This window comes from Oncorhynchus keta, unplaced genomic scaffold, assembly GCF_023373465.1.
Source record: "Oncorhynchus keta strain PuntledgeMale-10-30-2019 unplaced genomic scaffold, Oket_V2 Un_contig_496_pilon_pilon, whole genome shotgun sequence".
In the NCBI taxonomy this organism is placed as follows: domain Eukaryota; kingdom Metazoa; phylum Chordata; class Actinopteri; order Salmoniformes; family Salmonidae; genus Oncorhynchus; species Oncorhynchus keta.
Window position 1 is genome coordinate 291152 of NW_026288052.1, and position 12964 is coordinate 304115.

Sequence of the window (12964 nt, forward strand, 5' to 3'; positions counted from 1 at the left end):
TACTTATTTTCCATGATGTCTTCAGGGGTAGACCAGTTGGTAGTTATGTAGTATAGTTATTTGGCATGTTCTAAACCAAAAAATAAATTAGAAAGTTGTAATTTGGATAGAAGTCACATGCCAAATTTGGCTTGCTGGGGACCTGGCCCTGGTGTCCTCTACCTTTCTTGATTATGTTGAGTATTTCAGAAACTATTTACCAGCTAGAATTATCAAATTATACATTTTGGGTTCATCCTTTTCTAAAATCTTTTATTTATTTTTTTATTGTTGACGTTAGGGGCATATTCTGTTAATAACTGCTTTGTGGTGTCCTTTTTAAGTAATCTTACCATGTGTTTGTGAAGGCAGGGTTATGCTTTGTGTAAAACAGCGCCGGCGCTATGGGTTGGCAAAGTCGGGCATGGCCCCTCCAGATAGAATGTGTGTCCCCCAACTTTTGATTCCCCATAAAAATAAATATATAAATCTGTTGCTGTGCCCTTGAGCAAGGTAACTTTACTTAACTCTAATTGCTCCAGGGGTGCTGTACAATGGTGACTCTGGCCGTGACCCCACTCCCTGCGGGTGTCTCAGGGGGTGTTGGGATTTTCAAAAAACACATTTTCAATAAACACTTGTGTGTAACAAGATAAATATAAGCAACCCCAAATAATTATTAATTACCATGCCCGGTTTTGCCAATGTAGCGCTTCCAGGCCTGCCAGTAGTGCACAATCTCACAATCTGAGGAGGGGGTGGAAGGGGGGACGTAATAACGTAATATTACGTTAAAATAAAACAATATATTCTGACTTGGCACTGGTACCGCCTTCATTACCTTGTTGTTGACCGGGTTTGTTTCTCACAGAGGGAAAACAGTCACTTTTACAGACAGCTAGCTACAGATTCTATGCTAACTAGTAACCAGCTTTGTTAAGTTTTGGTAGTGCTTAATAATTACAGCTAGTTAATGGCTATGCTAAGAAAAAAGCTAAGAGAATAAAAACTGAGGACCACCAAACCTAGAGCGATGGCGAGCTCACCAAGCATTCTGCTAGCCAGACCACAAGGAGCCGAGCAGCAATACCCGCAAATCCCCCGCACCACCTGCTTATCAAAAAGAGCCTGGGCCTAGCACCTGCAGCACAAGGGAACCACAACAACAACAACAACAACAAGCACCTGTTTGTCTTGACACTTACCCGAGCCGCATGTTCAGTGAGGAAAAGCAGGCCTTTTGTAGTTAGCACCTGGTTCAATCACAGAGAGTGGTTTGAATGCTAGACTAGAGAGGGACTTAAATGTTAATTCGGACAGAGCTTTCACTCAAACTGGCTACTCAATTTGGAAACATGCCAGTGGCATCACTAAAGGACTGGAGAAGCATGCCTCTTTTAAAGAGCATTTGAAAAGCATGATTTTATGGAAGACCAAACAAACACTAAGCACAAGAAATGTCCACTCTTGTGAATACAGAGCAGCTAGGAAGATTGAGGACACTGTGGAGTTTCTTGAGGTGATTGAGCTCCCTTTGTGAGGGAGTTTGGATGCGATTGACTCGATGGCATCTCTTCTAAATGGTAAGCTTACAGACTGTATTTGTCACGTTCTGACCTTTGTTTTGTATTTATTTAGTATGGTCAGGGCGTGAGTTGGGGTGGGCAGTCTATGTTTGTTTTTCTATGATTTGGGGATTTCTATGTTTCGGCCTAGTATGGTTCTCAATCAGAGGCAGGTGTCATTAGTTGTCTCTGATTGAGAATCATACTTAGGTAGCCTGGGTTTCACTGTTTGTTTGTGGGTGATTGTCTATGTTAGTTGCTTGTGTCAGCACAGTTCTCATTAAAGCTTCACGGTCGGTATTCGTTTATTGTTTTGGTATAGTTTGTGTTCAGTGCTTTCTTTTTATTAAAAACTTCATCATGAACACATACCAAGCTGCATTTTGGTCCGTTCCTTACGACGATCGTGACAGTATTGCCCTGGCCGCTGTGCCAGAATGCTTAACTCATTGTTTTTTTCTCATGTAGGCCTTCCTCTACTGGTTGTTTAGCGATTAGTTATTTTTGAGGTTGTTTTGGTTCAATGATTCCAAAGTAATCACAGGTTTCGGTTTCCATTCTTTTTTAAAAACATTAAATGCATTGTTGAATGCTGTAACAACACAGTCTAAACAGTTGAACTTAACTCATGAAGTGTTAAAAAATGATGTACTTCTAGAATCAGTGGATATATTTAAGTTAAATTATCAAGAATTGCTGTAAATATCACAGTGGACCTTTTAATATCCCATTTCCCTTGTTTAATGGCAATGATAACTTTCTAATAAATGGCACAATATAAAAGTGTATGCCGTATGTTCACCTTATAACACGGAGAATGATAGTCGTCATTGCTAAAAAGCATGGATACAAATACAGAATGTAAACTCTGGTATTTAGTAAGCTGTAATTATTTTAATAGGGACCAGCAGGAGAGAGCAGACTCACCTGTTCCCAGCTGTGTGTCCATGAAGAGTGACCAGTCAATAACTCCATTATTTTAGTGAGGGAGTCTTTCCTACTGAATAGAGGTGAGTGGCTCAGGTTGTATTAAGGTATTTTGGACAAGCTTTACTGTATGACTTTGTGAAAGGAACTTTAGAAGTATAGATGCCCTCTTTAGTCTAACCTAATGAATAATAGGATACAGAGTGTAAACAGGAAACCCCATATACACACACTGCAGAAGTTATCTTTAAAACCAACCGTCCATTCACTCATGTTTACAGCAAACCAGGTGTTGGGGCTGTTGGCTGTTTCAGAAATGTAACTACTCTCAAATTTGCAGATGGAGCTATAGATGCAAGGACTGACAGATCACGAGCTCAACATGATTGCTGTTAACATAGTTTGAAGCTATACAATGTTTTATTACAAAGACTCAAATGACAACAAAAACAGTGTACCTTTTAATGGTGTTCATAGCTAAGGGGACTGTTGTGAGTATAGAAACGATTGTGTTCACCTTTGTGAGTGATATAAAGAGGTGTGTGTGTATTACCTGTAGTGTCTGTAACCTTATGTTTTGTCTGTACATTCCAACAGGAGGGATCAGTCTGAGACTAACAGTCATCAAACAGACCTGGGGTCCATAGCCAAGGTGTGTTTTATAGTCACATATTATTTATTGAAATTCAACAACAATTCAAAATGCTCTCCTCTGATTTGATCTTTATCTTCCTTAGTTGTTTGAAGACTAGTCCCTCTCATATCTAAAGTCTCATCTGAAGAAGTATAGAATAATTATGTGTCCAGATTACCCAGGGTCAGTGGAATGATGAGGAAGGGATGGATGCTGAATATCAGGAGCAGGAGAAGAATGCCAGCAAAGGGGCTCTGAAGATCACAATTCATGTCCTGAAGAGTAATGAACCAGAAAGAGTTTGCAAGACACACTGGAAAAAAGTAAGGGGTATCTATTTTAATATTGATTTTATGCCGACACAGAGTTGAGAGAATTCCTAAACTCTCTCATTCACTGAGAAATACCAGCATATTAGAAATCAAGAGTTGTAGGAAGCTTCATCTGTGTATTCTGCAGTTTGCAAAGAATTGTTGGATGTCATCAGAGATTTCCAGTTCATTTGAATGGTCTAGAAATGTTTCCACCCTTGAAGCTGCTTCCCCAAAGTTTTCAAAGCATATATTTGCCCCAGATTCTTCTCCACAACTGCTAACCAGGGTGTGGAAAACTTCAAATTGACTATTAAAGTTTGTCTCCATGAAAAAAGAATGACAGCATGATTCACATATTTATAAGGGAGTCACTTTAACTTGTTCATATGCTAACAAGTAGATTAGGCCACACTTCCTACATGATGTTAACATTTGAATATGAAATACTTATGCATTGATAGGTTCCTATGGCGAGCTTGCTTTGTGCCAACAACCTAAAATCTCATCTGAAGAAGCGGTCTGAGTATTTGTTTGAAGGAACCCAACATTTCTCAATAAGATCTATACCGAGCTCTACAGAGGGTGGAAGTGGCAAGGTCAACAATGAACATGAGGTGAGACAGATTGAGAGAGCATGCAAGAGACCAGACACACAAGATGTCATTCTAATGTAATGACATCTTCAAACCCTTACCTGGACAAGACAAGAATATCTGAACAATGCAACAAAGGGAATCACTGGCATTGGAAAAACAGTGTCTGTGCAGAAGTTTATTCTTGCCTGGGTGGAAGAAAAGGCAAACCAGGATGTCCAGCTCGTCTTTTCACTCACTTTTCAGGAGCTGAATTTGATGGAGGAAAAGAGTTAGATGGAACTTAATCACTTTTTTTATTGAGATCAAAAATCTGGAATCTCAGACCTCAAGAAGTACAATGTTGTGTTTGTCCTTGATGGTTTGGATGAATGGCGTCTTCCTCTAGATTTTGAGAGCAAGACCTGGTGTTATGTCACAAAGCCAACCACAGTGGATGTGTTGTCTTTACAAACCTCATCCAGGGAAATCTGCTTCCCTATGCTCGCATCTGGTTTACCTCCCGACCTGCACCAGCCAATCGCATTCCTCTAGAGCACATATGTCAGAGTCAAGGCCCGCGGGCCACATCCGGCCCGCGAGAAGGTTTTTTACGGCCCCTGGGATGATCTTGATTTATTATTAGAACCGGCCCGCAGACCGCAGCAAGCCGGCAGCCCGCAGATCTTTTACACGCACCAATACTACATTTCCCACAATGCAACGGTGACGCACCGAGCAGTAGGCTGCTTCATTTCAATATTTATTGGCACAGCAGTTGTCAGCATCACAGTAAAATTAACTTTCAGATACCCATCAAAAATGGCAAAACGGAAGGTGGACACTGAGAACCGGGGTTTCAAACAAGGTGGGAGTCGGAGTATTTGTTCACGGAGGTAGCTGGAAAACCTGTGTGTCTTCTGTGTGGAGAAAGTGTGGCGGTACTGAAAGAGTATAATCTGAGACGACATTATGAAACGAAACACGCGGACAAAAACAAGAATATGGACATGGAACAAAGGCTACAAAAGGCAGAGGAATTAAAACGAGGCCTCAAATCTCGACAGGCTCTGTTCAAAAAAGCCAAATCACAAGGCCAGGCTGCTGTCAAGGCCAGTTTTATTTTGGCAGAAGAGATCGCTAAATCAGCCCGGCCATTTACGGAGGGGGATTTCATCAAAAACTGCATGATTAAAGTTTGTGACGAAGTTTGCCCAGAAAAAAGGCAACTCTTTTTAAATGTGAGTCTGAGCAGAAACACCATTGCCGAGAGAGTAGACCAGTTGTCCATCAATCTAAAAGAGCAGCTTGTGAAAAAGGGAAAAGATTTCATTGCATATTCCTTGGCTGTGGATGAGAGCACCGACATTTCTGACATTGCCCAGTTGTCAATTTTCATCCGCGGAGTGGACTCCAGCCTAAGCGTGACAGAGGAGTTTTTGGCTTTACGTCCTATGCATGGCACAACTACGGGGCATGATTTGTATGAAGAGGTGTCAAGATGTGTAAATGAGATGGAGCTGCCTTGGGAAAAACTCGTGGGTTTGACAACCGACGGAGCACCTGCGATGTGTGGACACAGGAGCGGACTGGTGGCGAAGATACGGGAAAAGATGCAAGAGGAAAACGCGACAGGTGAGCTGACAGCTTATCATTGTATCATACACCAGGAAGCGTTGTGCTGTAAAGCCTTGAAAATGGAGCATGTAATGAGCATCATCACGCGCACAGTTAACTTTATCAGAGCCAAAGGTTTGAATCACCGCCAGTTCAAGGCATTTCTGACGGAGTTAGAAACGGAGCATGGTGATTTGCCTTATCACACAGAGGTGCGATGGCTAAGCCAGGGAAAGGTGCTTCAAAGATGTTTCGAGCTTCGTGAGGAGATTTGTCTGTTCTTGGACAGCAAAGGGAAAGACACAACACAACTCCGAGACGAAATGTTTCTGTGTGAAATGGCTTTTCTGTGTGACATTACGAGTCATCTGAATGCAATGAACTTGCAGCTGCAGGGTCGGGATCGTGTCATCTCTGATATGTACAGTACAGTGAAGGCATTTAAAACCAAACTGACTCTGTGGGAGACGCAGATGCGGAAAGAAAATTTGAGCCACTTTCCCAGCTGCCAGACCATGAAAGAGAAGCTCTCTACCAGTGCGTTCCCGAGCGCACAGTTGGCTGATAAAATAGGTATGCTTGCCGCTGACTTTCGACGCCGATTTGCTGACTTTGAAGCACAAAAAGCAGGTTGGAACTGCTCGGTAACCCATTTGCTGTTGACGTGGAAAGCTCACCACCAAACCTCCAAATGGAGTTGATTGACCTCCAATGCAATGATGCACTGAGGGCAAAATATGCGGCAGTGGGTGCTGCGGAGTTCGCCCGTTTCCTCCCCGACACAATGCCCCAGCTGCGCATCCAGGCTGCTCAAACGTTGTCTATGTTTGGCAGCACATACCTGTGTGAACAACTGTTTTCTTTGATGAACTTGAACAAAACATCACACAGAAGTCGACTTACTGCTGAACACCTCCACTCAATTCTGAGGATTTCCTCAGCTCAGAGCCTTACCCCGAACATTGATGAACTTGTGGAAAAGATGGGACACCACCAAGTATCACCCTCAACCTCAAACAAGTGAACATTACTGTGCAATCACATATTTAGAGTTTTTACTCAGTTCAAGTTTAAAAGTTAAAGTTTAATATTTGTTTTCACTGCATGTTACTTCTCCTTAAACAAAGTGTTGTTTTTGATTAATAGATTTTTGCACTTTATTTTATTGTATTTCAATCCAATTATATTTTAAAAATATTTCAGTTGAGTGGATGATAGAAAATTGCTATTATTGTTTTTTTCTTTGAAGTAAATTTAGCCCACTTTTGCTAAAATAGAAAATATAGGCTACTGATGGTGCCTTGAATACCGGTTTCTTTCATTTAATGTTCATGTTATGGGGATTTTTATATAAAGGAAATTTGTCTTTTGTGTCTGTTGAAAATTAAAGATTACTGACAGAGCCATAAGAAAATATTGCTTTATTTATCTGATCATATTGGAATATATTTGTTAGGTTTTCAGTAGGTTCAATTAGGTTCACTAGACTATATGCGTCATTTAAAAAAATTTCAATGAACATTCGAACAGTCCGGCCCTCGGCTTGTAGCTAAATTTTTTATTTGGCCCTCCGTCCATTTGACTTTGACACCCCTGCTCTAGAGTGTGTTGACCAGGTGAAAGAGATGCGAGGGTTCAGTGACTCACGGAAGGATGAGTACTTCATCAAGAGAATGACTGATCCAAACCAGGCCAGAAGAATCCTCACACACATGAAGTCATCAAGAATATTTGAAGAATATCATCAAGAACATCATGTGCCATATTCCAGTATGCTGTTGGATTTCATCCTCTGTTCTGAAGAATCTGGTAGTTGAAGCAGAGAGTGGAAAGATGCCCAAAACGCTGACTCAAATGTGTACACATTTCCTTATGTTTCAGACCACACGGATGAATCTGAAGTATGCTATAGAACAAGAGATGGAACCCCCATTAAATCAGATAATTCTGGGATTGGGGAAGGTAGCCTTTCAACAGCTGCAAAAGGGCAACCTGATCTTCTAAGAGGAAGACCTGAGAGAGTAGGGCATCGATGTTGAAGTGTCAGTGTACTTCAGAATGTGTGCACAGGTCTTCAGAGAGGAGTGTGGGCTGTACCAGAGAAAGGTGTACTGCTTTGTGCCTCTGAGCATCCAGGAGTGTCTGACTGCTCTGTATGTCTTTCTCATGTTCAACAATGTAAATCTGATGGCAGAACAGGAAACCACACCCAATGACCCTCTGACGTCTAATGAATTCTCTACAACCTCCATAAGAGTGCAGTAGATAAGGCTCTGAAGAGTGAGAATTGACACCTGGACCTCCATAAGAGTGCAGTAGATAAGGCTCTGAAGAGTGAGAATTGACACCTGGACCTCCATAAGAGTGCAGTAGATAAGGCTCTGAAGAGTGAGAATTGACACCTGGACCTCTTCCTCAGCTTCCTTCTCAGCCTCTCTCTGGAGTCCAATCAGACTCTGTTAAGAGGTCTACCAACACAGACAAGAAGCAGCTCACAGAGCCATAAGGAAACAGTAGAATACATCAAGGAGAACCCCTCTCCAGAGAAGTGCATCAGCCTGTACCACTGTCGGAATGAGCTGAATGAGGAGATCCAAAGGCACCTGGGATCGGGAATTCTCTCTAAGGCCAAACATTCACCTGCAGAGTGTTCAGCTCTGGTCTTTGTGTTGCTGACCTCAGAGATGCTGGATATTTTCGACCTGAGAAAATACTCTGGTTCAGAGGGTCTGCTGAGGATGCTGCCAGTGGTCAAAGCCTCCAGAGTAGTGCTGTAAGTACTGTGAAACCTCAATGTATTTATAAAAAAATATTTATGTACTGTAAGAGAAGCAATCTCGCGTTGTTATGTCTTATTTCATATCTCCATACTAGTTTCGAATGTATCACTAGTCACTTCAAACAATGCCATGTATATACTGTACTGTATACCATCTACTGCATCTTGCCTATGCCGCTCGGCCATCGCTCACCCATATATTTATATGTACACATTCTTATTCTTTCCTTTACACTTGTGTGTGTATAAGGTAGTTGTTGTGAAATTGTTAGGTTAGATTACTCGTTGGATATTACTGCATTGTTGGAACTAGAAGCACAAGCATTTCGCTACACTCACATTAACATCTGCTAAAAATGTGTATGTGACAAATACAATTAGATTTTGATTTGAATGATCTGTTGAAGTTTTTGACCAGTTTCATTACTCCATGGTTGATTTCTTTCCACCTATCAGTTTTAAGTCTTCAGCATTATTTTTGTCATACATTTTCTTGGAGATCAAAACAGAGATACAATTACTGTAGTTTGTGACACTGACATACCTATGTAGACTCTATATTACTGTGATGGCATATTATTTGTAATCAGAAGCTTGTGTAACTAATTTTATTTACAATGACAGCCTATCCCAGCAAACCCGGACCAATTGTGCACCACCCTATGGGACTCCCAATCACAGCCGGATGTGATTCAGTCTGGATTTGAATCTGGGACTGTAGTGACGCCTCTTGCACTGAGAGAGCTAAATCTGGACTACAGTCACATAGGAGACTCAGGAGTGAAGATTCTCTCTGCTGCACTGGAGCATCCAGACTGTAATGTAAAACTCAGGTAGAAATACAATGTGTGGATGTAAAATTGGTATTTTAGTGAAATAAGGTACCTGTACAAATCATTGCTTGCTCCTGACAGTTCTAGAACAGTATAGCCCTCCTGTTAAGGTGTGTATTTTCCACACTGAACTTCAAACACATGCTGTTTGTGTCACTGTTAATCTCTTTCTCTTACAGTCTGAACAATAATGCAGAGTACTGGTTAAAGTCTGGCCTGAAGAAATGTAGGTGTGTAATTATGTTTGTTGTATAGACCTGACCATCACAAAAACACACACACACACACACAGTGAGTTAAGAGATCACATTGAGGAGGTATTTTGTGAACTCCCTTGTCAGTTATTTCATCAATAAATAATCAATTAGATCTCATGATCACTATCAATCAAACATATTTGTCAATTACACTAAAAATGCATAATTATTTGTAATGTAATTAGTCTATCTGTCTCCCCCATCAGATGCCTATGAGCTGACACTGGACCCAAACACAGCCCACAGACGCCTCTCCATCTGAGGGGAACATAACAGAGCCGGGAGACAGAGGAGAAACCGTATCCTGATCACCCAGACAGATTTCAATGCTGGTCACAGGTTTTGTCTAGACAGAGGAGCAACCATATCCAGATTAGAGTTGCTGTTATCCAATACATGTATGATATAGGCTACTGCACAGTACGCACGACAGACAAACATAAAAGCCCATAGATGTAGCTAGCTATATGCTCTCTTAGGTAAATAAATGAAACTAGTGTGAACTGTATTACTGTACTGCATTATACTGTATTATATGGGCTGGAATTACGCACATTGTTCAAACCACGATAAAGCAGAAGAGAACATGCGATTCGTGTGCAGCACATGCGGCCTACAAAGTTACAAGTATAGGCTAAAGAATTTGATTTAAAGTTTGAAATATAGTATGGCTTATTTGTATACTTAGTATGCTGTCGCATATATACCTTTCATAATATTCCCCTAATGTTATTAGCCTACTTCCTCTTTCTCTATTGTTGCTTCATTCCTTCCTCGCTTTCAACAGTTCAATTAAATACTTTTCGTTGTCCTTATCTTCATCATTCTAATGACATCCATTAATAATATTGGACTAGAATTAGAAACGGAATGCTTTCACTTCTCTTCACGAAGATTGAATGGTAATGAGTCCGAATAAATAACTGATATAGCCTACCGCTATCGCGCCCATTTGCTCTTCTTTCAAACGACCCGTGAGTTCTATTGGCTGCTGTATTTAGCAATCATAAACATATAATGCCCAGCAATGTATTTTAGTCTAGTTTTTCCTGCATGGGATTGGAAGGGCTAAAGAGCGTTTTTTAAGGAGAGGTCAGCGGAGCACAGGTGTGTGCGTACTGTAAATAACACTCTTACTATGCATAACCCATTATTAATTAGCTAAATATAAGGCTATTACGGCATTGAATGTATTACCTGAAAGAGGTAGGCTAGGACATCTCTGTATAGGGCTATATATTAATCTAGAACAAGGTGATCTATTTTGGATGCAATTTGAATGGAGTTGATAGAGAGAACAAGACTGCGAGAGAGTGTTCGCGCGTGCACTGATACAATGCAATGATGTTTGAGTGATAGGATGTTTTAAAACTGCAGCTGCAATTGAAAAAAAGTATAATCTTTCAAAATAAAAAAACAAGGTGACGCCCGAAAGCCATATGGAGATGGGTAAATTAGACGGGCATTCGCTCTAGACGGGCATTCGCTCTTTATATTACTATATTACTTGCTATGCTGCAACAACTGTACCTGTCACAAGAAAACACGTTGCCATGATGAAATGACAGTTCGACATGCATTGTGAACAGCGCTCCATACTGAGATAGGATGTCTGTCCCCACCTTCAGTGTTGATTCATCATACAGACGCCGTAGAGAAGACCGATTTAGACATTGCACATCATTTAACAGTTCCATTTCACGCGATGCTGTTCATATAAATGATTTATTATAATTTACTGGTTTCTCACAGTTATTTATCCTTGGAAAGGGGAGTGGTTTTGGGGCAGTAAATCTCGGTAACCGGGCTCCAGCCATTCAACCCTAATCCTGTTCACCTAGACAGATTTCAACGCAGGCTAAAGATTTAGTGTAGTCCACAGGTTTTTCATATTGGGTTTTGTTATTGGGAGGTAGAGTGGCATGGGACAGAAATCCTAGGAATCACCAGGGGCCAACTGTCACTGGGGAGGGGGGGACTGGAACGTGATAAAAACAACCGAGGCAATGGTGTGGTTTAGGAGTGTCCTCTGGTATATTTACCCACCTGTGGACTTTAAAAACAGATCCACTGAGTCCCTCTACCCAGGGGTGTGGGTTTCTGTGGACTCCATACTAGTGTCCTGTAACCTGGCAAAACACCATAGTCCTCAAGGGATCTGTGAACATTTGAAATGTTTTAAACGTTGCAACATCAATTCATGTCATCTCCTCAATTCATCTGATTATATTCCAAAATCATGTGATACTAGTGATGCACCATATGGCAGGTATAAGAAAGGTGGCTTTTCTCACAGCTCCAAAATAGGTTATCCAACATTGTTATCCAATATATCACAGTTCAGTTTCCTCTCTTAACTCTCAACTCAAAAGTGTGCATGTGTAACGGATGTGAAACGGCTAGCTTAGTTAGCAGTGCGCGCTAAATAGCGTTTCAATCGGTTACGTCACTTGCTCTGAGACCTTGAAGTAGTAGTTCCCCTTGCTCTGCAAGGGCCGCGGCTTTTGTGGAGCGATGGGTAATGATGCTTCGAGGGTGACTGTTGTCGATGTGTGCAGAGTTCGCGCCCGGGTATGGGTGAGGGGACGGACGTAAAGTTATTCTGTTACACATGCAGTATCTAACAACTATATAATCACTCTGTCCAGCCTTATCTTCTCTCCACTGCCACAGAGAAGAGCTCCCTCTGTCCTCAATCTGCTGATACCCCCTCCAGTTTGTCAGAGATCCCCTGCTTACAGCCCAGGAGAGCAACCTCAGGCTGGGAAACGTACCAGGCCTGTCAGAGCCTGAACAGAATGCTATAGAACAGGTTTACATTCTTCATTATTGTATTCATGACGTTACTCTGAGGACTATGTCCCGTGAATCTGTGGGGAAGTGTTGTAATCCATACATTTGTAACAGTGTAAATAATCTATAAAAGTATTAGATTTGATTGTAGTACGCCTTGATCTTATAGCCATTAATTCTTGAGTGATTTACACAGATGTACACAATAGACAAGTACAGGTTTTATGGTGTTGGTAGCATGCTGTACTACAGTACTTATCTTACGAAAGACATTCATAAAGCTAACACTAAATATATTTATGAAGATTTGTACCATATTTCTAAAGTGTGTTGTCTCTTCCTCTCTATCACTAAAAGGAGGTGTAGCGTGGCGTAATGCAGTACCAGTGATGTTCTGTACACTGTATCTGGTTCTATCTTACTAAATCACTTCCTGAAGCTAACACTGTGTTGTCCCATGTCCTTATTAATCCAGCATTGTACCAACCCGTTTAAAGTGCATGAAATGTGTAGAGTTAATGTCCAACTACTGGTAGGCTATCTCCGTGTACAGTACAAGAGATTATTTGTGAAAACTCATGTGCTATAGTCTGTATGAGCTATTATTCAATTGAATTTTTTTCTTCCAATTGTGGTTAATCATGAGTACATTTCATTGTATATATAATTCTACTTTTAACTCCCAGACACACAC

General features: G+C 41.1%; 1 long non-coding RNA gene across 4 annotated transcripts; it reads left to right on the top strand.

Moving 5' to 3' along the window:
• The first annotated feature begins 1801 nt into the window (after positions 1-1801).
• Positions 1802-12707, top strand: LOC118374772 (uncharacterized). Of its 4 annotated transcripts, none has more exons than XR_008119573.1 (7): positions 1802-1837; positions 2446-2554; positions 3069-3123; positions 3209-3428; positions 9012-9220; positions 9400-9450; positions 9684-12707. It is a non-coding gene; the product is annotated as an uncharacterized LOC118374772 (long non-coding RNA). The 4 variants fall into 4 exon arrangements; XR_008119572.1 differs by having other exon boundaries at positions 3279-3428; XR_004823668.2 differs by lacking the exons at positions 1802-1837; positions 2446-2554 and adding an exon at positions 2828-2962 and having other exon boundaries at positions 3279-3428.
• Positions 12708-12964: the final 257 nt, after the last annotated feature.